Below are 7,554 nucleotides of genomic sequence, written 5' to 3'. Positions count from 1 at the left end.
TGGCCTCAGGATGTAGAGTTCTAAATATATCTGTCAGATTCATCTGGTCCAAAGTGTCTTTCAAGTCCATTATTTCTTTAGTGATTTTCTGTCTGGTTGACCTATCCATTGCTGTAAGTGGAGTATTGAAGTCCCCTGCTATTAGCACATTCTTATCTATGAGCCTATTTCTCTTTGTGATTGTTTTGTATATTTAGGTGCTCCCATATTTGGTGCATAGACATCTATGATTGTTAGTTCCTCCTGATGGATGGACCCTGTAACTATTATGTATTGCCCTTCTTCATCTCTTGTTATTGTCTTTAATTTAAAGTCCAGTTTGTTTGATATAAGTATAGCTACTCCAGCTTTCTTTTGATTTCCAGTAGCATGATATATATTCCTCCATCCCCTTACTTTTAATCTGAAGGTATCTTCCAGTCTAAAATGAGTTTCTTGTAGACAGCATATAGATGGATTTTGTTTTTTTATCCATTCTACTACCCTATGTCTTTTGATTGGAGCATTCAGCCCATTTACATTCAGTGCTATTATTGAGATATGTGGGTTTAGAGTCTTTGTGTCTTTTGTGGGATTCATGTTTGTGGTGGAGTCTCTGGTATCTTGCATTCCTTGCAACCTTTCCTTCAGAGCGTCCCCCTCAGGATTTCTTGTAGGGCTGGCTTAGTGGTGACAAATTCTCTCAATTTCTGTTTATTTGGAAAGTTTTTTATCTCTCCTTCTATTTTGTATGGCAGGCTTGCTGGGTAGAAGATTCTTGGCTGCATATTTTTTCTGTTCATCACATCGAAGATCTCCTGCCATTCTTTTCTGGCCTGCCACGTTTCAGTAGACAGGTCTGTCACCACTCTGATAGGTTTGCCATTGTATGTTAGGGCCCTTTTCTCCTTAGCAGCTTTTAGAATTTTCTCTTTGTCCTTATAATTTGCCATTTTTACTGTGATATGCCTTGTAGAAGGTCGATTCAGATTACGTCTTAGGGGGGGTCCTCTTAGCTTCTTGTATTTCAACGTTTACTTCTTTTCCCAGGTTAAGGAAGTTCTATGCTATAATTTGTCCCAGGACTCCTTCAGCACCTTTCCCCCCTCTCTTCCTCTTCTGGGATTCCTATGATATGGATATATTTGGATTTGACCGTGTCACTGAGCTCTCGAACTCTTATTTCATGTTCCTGGATCAGTTTGTCTCTTTTTTTGTCAGCTTCTTGTTTTTTTATAATGGTGTCTTCTAAATCACTTATTCTCCTTTCTGCCTCTTCTATCCGTGTATTGGAGTCCTCTAATTTATTATGTATCTCATTTATTTCTTTTTTTAATTCTTCATGCCTATTTTTATTTTCCATTTTGTCTGTAGCCATAGTTTCTTTGATGTCCCTTATGTTTTTTTCAAGCCCAGATATTAATTTTATGATTATTAATCTAAAATCTTGTTCATTTATGCTGCTTATATCTGTTTTGAGCATTTCATTAGCTGTCAATTCTTCTGGGAGTTTCTTTGGGGGAGAGCTTTTTCGTTTCATCATTTTAGTTTTCTAAATAGTTTTAGTTTCATCATAGTTAGTTTTCTGGTTCTTGTTAGTTTTTAAGACCTGTTATGCTCTCTGCGCCTGTGTGCGCTGCTGTATCCAGGAAGACTCTTTGACTGTCCAGACCTTATCCTTTCAGAGAGTGTTTTTTGAATGGTATCTTTGTCTCTCTTGTTGAGAGCTTGGTTATTTTGTTTTCCTACTCGTAGTGATATCTGGGCTTCTCCACCATGTGTACTTTGGCTTGTTTCTTGAGGTAGCGCTGGAGAGGAAAACAGACTGACAAACACACAGGGAGCAGGGGCACACAAATACACAGACAAATCCGACTAAAATGCAAACCGAGAGGGACAGCAAAAAAGTTGAGGGAATAGACAGAGGAGGGATGGCGAATAATAGAAAATCAAAGAAAACATAAAAAGGTCAAAAGGAAGAAAAGAAAAGGAAAAAAGAATACCAATGGACAAAGAACGGTTTATAGCATATAACCGGATTTCCCAGCTATAATTAAATAGCCGGATGTATGCAGTGCTGGTTGAAGAGCATAGAGACAGAGATTTAAAAGGTGGAGTATGGTTGGTTTGGTGAGAGAAGGAAGCTGGTATTATCCAGAGAAACTATATAGTCTAATTACTCTTGAGAGAAAGAGATGAAAAGGTCGGGAGGTGTAGAGTTTACATCCTCAGAATGGACTAAATTTGATTGTTTCAGCACGCCGGTGACCAGAGGTAATCAGGTCAGTGTTCTGCGGAAAAAAGAAAAAAAAAAAAAAAGGAGGAAAAAAAACCCCACCAAAACCAAAAACAAAAAAAAGGGGGAAAAGGGAGGAGGGCAGCTCTCAAGCAGGGATGGGCGTGGTGTGATCCAATGAGTTAGGCGGGAGTTCTGCCTGGAGGTTGTAGGGAGGAGAGTGGTGGAGCTCCACCTCGCTTTTATAGGCATGTAAACTTCCTGGGCCAGGGGCTCAGCTAAAGTTTGTTGTGCTTTTCAACCCAGGCCAGTCCCAGCCTCCAAATCCCAGGCCAAGCACCCCGCTGAAATTGCCTCAGGTGAGCCCCTGGCTAGCCCCTCAGGGCAATTCCAATCTTTCAGGCTAGCTCTGGGGGTGGAGCCAGAAGCCGCTGCTCCCTTCTCCTCCGGGTGGGGCTGGGAGGCCTGGGCGGGGCGGAGTTTTTGTCTGCCGGCTCGCTGAGCCCGTTGGAGTGAGGAAATCAAGTTCCCTCTGTGTCTTGTCACCGAAAACACGAACTCGCGGTCACATCTGCCAATTTTTAGCGCTTTGCCTTCCCTCTAGAGTTCCAGCCAGCTAGCAGCACGGACGCCGGTGCCTCTGCGCCTCCTCAGGGGTCCAATCCCCAAGGAGGTCAATGGCTGCAGGCGCGCAACCTCTCCCAGCCAGCCAGGAGCCAGCACAAAGAAGCAAATCGCGAGCGCAGCCCCTCCTGGGCGACTTGGAAGCGCAAGTAATTTGTGCGCAAAGATTTTCTACACCCCGAGCGGAGGTTTTTCCTCTGAGCGGAGGTTTTTCTGTTTCGGACTCTCTTTTTCCCCTCTCACTCCCCACAGAGGGGGGTGGCCCGTCTCTCCAGTCTCCAATCCAGGCCCGATTTTTACTTCCCCAGTTCGCACTCACATTACAAGTCTTTCTCAGTGGAATCTGCGTCCTTTCTCTCCCAATCTCTTGGGTGTGGTACGGTTTCCTATGGCTTCAGATCTTTTCCCGTGTGATGCATGGGCGCGAGTGCAGGTACGGAGCTCCCTACTTCTCCGGCATCTTGCCCCTCCTCCTTGGTGGGACATTTTTGATAACTGATTCAGTTTCTTCACTAGTTATGGATCTGTTTAGATTTTCTATCTCTTCCCATTTGAATTTTGGTAGTACGTTTGTATTTAGGAATTTGTCCTTTTCTTCTAGGTTGTCCAATTTGTTGGCATATAATTTTTCATAGTATTCCCTGATAATTGTCTGTATTTCTGAGGGATTGGTTGTAATAAATATATTTTCATTCGTGATTTTGTCTATTTGAGTGCTCTCTCTTTTCTTTTTGAGAAGCCTGGCTAGAGGTTTATCAATTTTGTTTATTTTTTCAAAAAAACAACTCTTGGTTTTATTGATCTGTGCTACTGTGTTTTTTTAAGGATTCTATATTGTTTATTTCTGCCCTGATCATTATTATTTGTCTTCTTCTGCTGGATTTGGGGTGTTCTTGCTGCTCTGCTTCTACTTCCCTTAGGTGCACAGTTAGATTTTGTATTTGCGCTTTTTCTAATTTCTTGAAATAATCCTGGATTGCAATGTACTTTCCTCTTAGGACTGCCTTTGCTGCATCCCAAAGAGTTTGGATTGGTGTATTTTTATTTTCATTTGTTTCCATATATATTTTTAAATTTCTTCTCTAATTGCCTGATTGACCCATTATTTATTTATTAGGGTATTCTTTAATCTCCATGTTTTTGAAGGTTTTCCAGACTTTTTCCTGAGATTGATTTCAAGTTTCATAGTATTGTGATCTGAAAGTGTGCATGGTATAATCTTTATTTTTTTATATTTATTGAGGGCTGCTTTATGACACAGTATGTGATCTATCTTGGAGAACGTACCTTGTGCACTCGAGAAAAAAGTGAATTCAATAGCCTCGGAATGTAGAGTTCTATATATATATGTCAAATCCATCTGGTCCAATGTGTGGTTCAGGTCCATTGTTTCTTTAGTGATTTTCTGTCTCGTTGATCTATCCATTGTTGTAAGTGGAGTATTACAGTCCCCTGCAATTAGCACATTCTTGTCAATAAGATTGTTTCTGTTTGTGATTAATTGTTTTATGTATTTGGGTGCTTCTGTATTTGGTGCATAGACTTTTTTAATTGTTAGCTCTTCCTGATGGATAGACCCTTTATTCTTTATATAATGCCCTTCTTCATCTTTTGTTACTGCCTTAACTTTATTTTTTAAATTTTCTTAGATTTATTTCTTGACAGAGAGAGGGACAGAGACAGAGACAGAGCTTGAGCGGGAGAGGTGTAGAGAGAGATGGGGAGACACAGAACCTGAAGGGGGCTCCAGGCTCCGAGCTGTCAGCACAGAGCCCAACGTGGGGCTCACACTCACAGCCCATAAGATCATGATCTGAGCCAAAGTTGGACACTTAACCGACTGATCAATCAGGCGCCCCAATAACTGCCTTAAGTTTAAAGTCCAGTTTGTCCGATATAAGCATGGCTACTCTAGATTTCTTTTGACTCCCAGTAGCATGATAGATATTTCTCCATCCCCTCACTTTCAATCTAAAAGTATCCTCAGTCTAAAATAAGTCTCTTGTAGATGGCAAATAGATGGATTTTTAAAAAAAAAAAACATTCTCATACCATATGTCTTTTGATTGGAACATTTAGTCCATGTACATTCAGTGTTTTTATTGAAAAGTATGGTTTTAAACTCATTGTGTTCTCTGTAGGATTCATGCTTGTAGTGGTGTCTTTCATACTTTGTTTTCCTTGCAATATTTCCCTCATATGGTCCCCCTTAGGATCTCTTGTTGGGCTGGTTTAGTGGTGATGAGTTCCTTCAATTTTTGTTTCTTTGAGAAAACCTTTATCTCTCCTTCTATTGTGAATGACAGACTTGCTGGATAGAGGATTCTTGGCTGCATATTTTTTCTGTTCATCACATTGAAGATTTGGTGCCCTTCCTTTCCAGCCTGCCAAGTTTCAGTAGATAGGTCTGCAACTACTCTGAATGTCTCCCTTTGTATGTTAGTGCCCTTTTATCCTTAGCTGGTTTCTGAATTCTTTTATCCTAATATTTTTCCAGTTTGACTATGATATGTTGTTCAGAAGATTGATTCAAGTTACGTCTGAGGGGAGTTCTCTGTGCCTCTTGGTTTTCAATGTCTGTTTCCTTCCCCAGATTGGGGAAGTTCTCATCTATAATTTGCTCAAGTACCCCTTCAGCCCCTTTCTCTCTCTTCGTCTCCTTCTGGAATTCCTATGATATGGATATTGTTCATTTTGATTGTATCACTCTGTTCTCCAATTCTCCTTTTGTGCTCCTGTATTAAAGAGGTCTCTTTGACTGTCCTGGGGCTGTCCATTCAGGAAGTGTTCTTTGGATGGTGTCTCTTGGTTTCTCTTGTTGAGACTTTGGTTATTTTATTTTCCTACTCGTAGTGGTATTTGCGACTCGCCACCATGTGTACGTTGGCTTGTTTCTTTAGGTAGCCCTGGAAAAGAAAGCAATGAGACAACCACACAGGGAACAAAGGTACACAAATGTACAGACAAATCCAGTAAACACAGAGACTGAAAGGGAAAAAGAAAAAGAAAAAAAGGAAGGGACAAAAAACAAAACAAAACAAAAAATAAAGAGGAAGGAGGTAAGACAAATAATAAAAATAAAAATTAATAATAAATAAAAAAGAAGAAAAGAAAAGAAAAAAGAAAAAACCAAAAGACAAAGGACAGTCTAAAGGCATAAAACCAGAATTCCCAGCTACAAATAAAGAGCCAAGTGTATACAGTGCTAATGGAAGAGCATATACACAGAGAGAAATGACAGGACAGGGAGGAAGCGAAATTGCAAATGAAATGATCAGGCAGAGAGACTAAGAGGCTTGATTCAGAGGGAGAAATCGTAGAATATGTTTAGAGGCAATGAGCAAGAAACAAAGATGTTACTCAGAGAAATTATATGGTCTGATTACGAGAGAGAGAGAGAGACAGAGAGAGACAGAGAGAAAGGTAGCTGTGGAGGTGTAGAATGCACATCTATAGCATGGATTAAATGTGACTGTTTAAGCAAACCAGTGACCAGAGTGCCCCGACCAGTAGAGTGGAGACTTACGAATGAGAAAAGGGAGAATATATCTGAATAGAAAGAATTATCTAGGATTAATCATGCAGTGCCTCCATGTTGGTCTTGCTGAGGCTCAGGTTAACAAAAAAAAAAAAAAAAAAAAAAGCAGCTCTCTAGTGGGAATGGATGTGGTTTGGTTTAGGCAGGTCTCGCCTCCACTGTGTCCCGCTGGCCGCTCCCTGAGGCACCACCTTAGTGGTTGTGGGGAGAAAAATGGCATTGCCCCAGTCCCTTCTCAACTAAGCATTGCAAATCACTCCTTTGGGTCCGATCTCCCTGTGCTGTGGTCGTAGCCAAGGTGGGCTGTGTTCTATGCCCCACGCCCACCTCCTTTCCAGGTCCCAGTCCGTGTGCTTTATTGATACCGCCTGAAACATAGTCCAGCAGGTGACTGTTTCCCTGCTGCAGGGTGTCAAGTGGGGGTGGGGACTGGCACAGCCTCAGATCCGCTGGAGTCAAGCAGCAGCACAACCTGGGATCTGCCTCCTCAGCGCTGCCAGGGGTCAATCCCGGGGAACTCCGGTCAGCCTGCTTTTAAAAAGCAGGACAGAAATTCTAACTCATATTTCTTGGTCTTTTAAACCTTTCTCCTGCATTCCTATCACTGTTCATTCTTATATGGTGATCTTCCAAGTTTCAAGAATTTACTGGATAAACAGGGTGTGGTCTCTGTGTGTGTATGTATGTATGTGTGTGTGTGTGTGTGTGTGTGTGTGTGTGAGAGAGAGAGAGAGAGTTTTCATATATGGATATGTGTTATTATTTCGATCTACATGGAAATGTTCTACTGGAAGATGGCTCTGGGGCTGAAGGGAGATGTTAGATAGATAAATGGTTTGAGGCTGGCACACAACACTCATTCAGTAAATAATTATTAAAATGGGAGAGTGAAAGAGGGGTAAAGGCAAAAAGAGGAAAGGAAAGCATAAAGTAAAGAATAAAGAAAGAAAATTCAGATTTTGGAGTCATCGCCGAATGCAACTTTAGGCATTCTCAAATAGAATTGGGGTCACACTCCGCTTCTAAAATATTAAAGTTCTCTGACTTTTCTCTCTTTGAAAAAAAATAAGGCCTGCATATTGAAATACATCTTGAGAGTCTTAAAATATAAAAAAAGAGAGTGATGTCATCAAGATGATGACATAGGTCATTCTCAAATTCAGTTCTTCTCAGAAGA

This window comes from Hyaena hyaena, unplaced genomic scaffold, assembly GCF_003009895.1.
Source record: "Hyaena hyaena isolate Hyena2069 unplaced genomic scaffold, ASM300989v1 scaffold_1547, whole genome shotgun sequence".
NCBI classification, from domain to species: Eukaryota; Metazoa; Chordata; class Mammalia; order Carnivora; family Hyaenidae; genus Hyaena; species Hyaena hyaena.
The sequence above is the reverse complement of the archived record's forward strand: the minus strand, read 5'-3'. Positions refer to the sequence as shown.